Consider the following 523-nt stretch of genomic DNA (forward strand, 5'->3'; position numbering starts at 1 on the left):
ATAGAGGCGTGTATATATTGCTCAGTAGAGAAAAATGTGGGGGACTGGTGATATGATCTTTTAAAATATATATATATTATATATATGACACACACCCTCCCCACCTCCCACCACCCCCCACCCAAAAAAAAAAAAAAAAAAAGGAGCACAAGCTGTTTGAAACGCCAGGTTCTTTTATTTGTGTGTCTAAATAAACACCAACTGATGCTGACCTGGCTATCAGGACACGTTTCTCCCAGGAAGCTGGTGGCTGCTGCTCCCACTTCTGGCAGCTCTGTCTTGGAAGTTAAACCGAGCTGTTAGCTGCAGATGCAGACCCCTGGGCTTTCATGCAAATGTGTTTGTATTTATGGGTTTCCTCTGGCTCCAGGGCCATGGGCCAAAAGCAGAAAACTTTTCTGGGTGGCTGAGGGAGTCCCAGGTGTCTCTGTGGGGTGATGGGAGGAGGAGGGACCAGCTGCAGAGAGTCTATCTCAGAAGAGTGAGGGGCGAGCGCTGAAAAGCAGGACAGTGCAAGGTCTGG

Source organism: Aethalodelphis obliquidens, unplaced genomic scaffold (genome assembly GCF_003676395.1).
Source record: "Aethalodelphis obliquidens isolate GAN/ISIS:26980383/991018 unplaced genomic scaffold, ASM367639v1 scaffold22, whole genome shotgun sequence".
NCBI classification, from domain to species: Eukaryota; Metazoa; Chordata; class Mammalia; order Artiodactyla; family Delphinidae; genus Aethalodelphis; species Aethalodelphis obliquidens.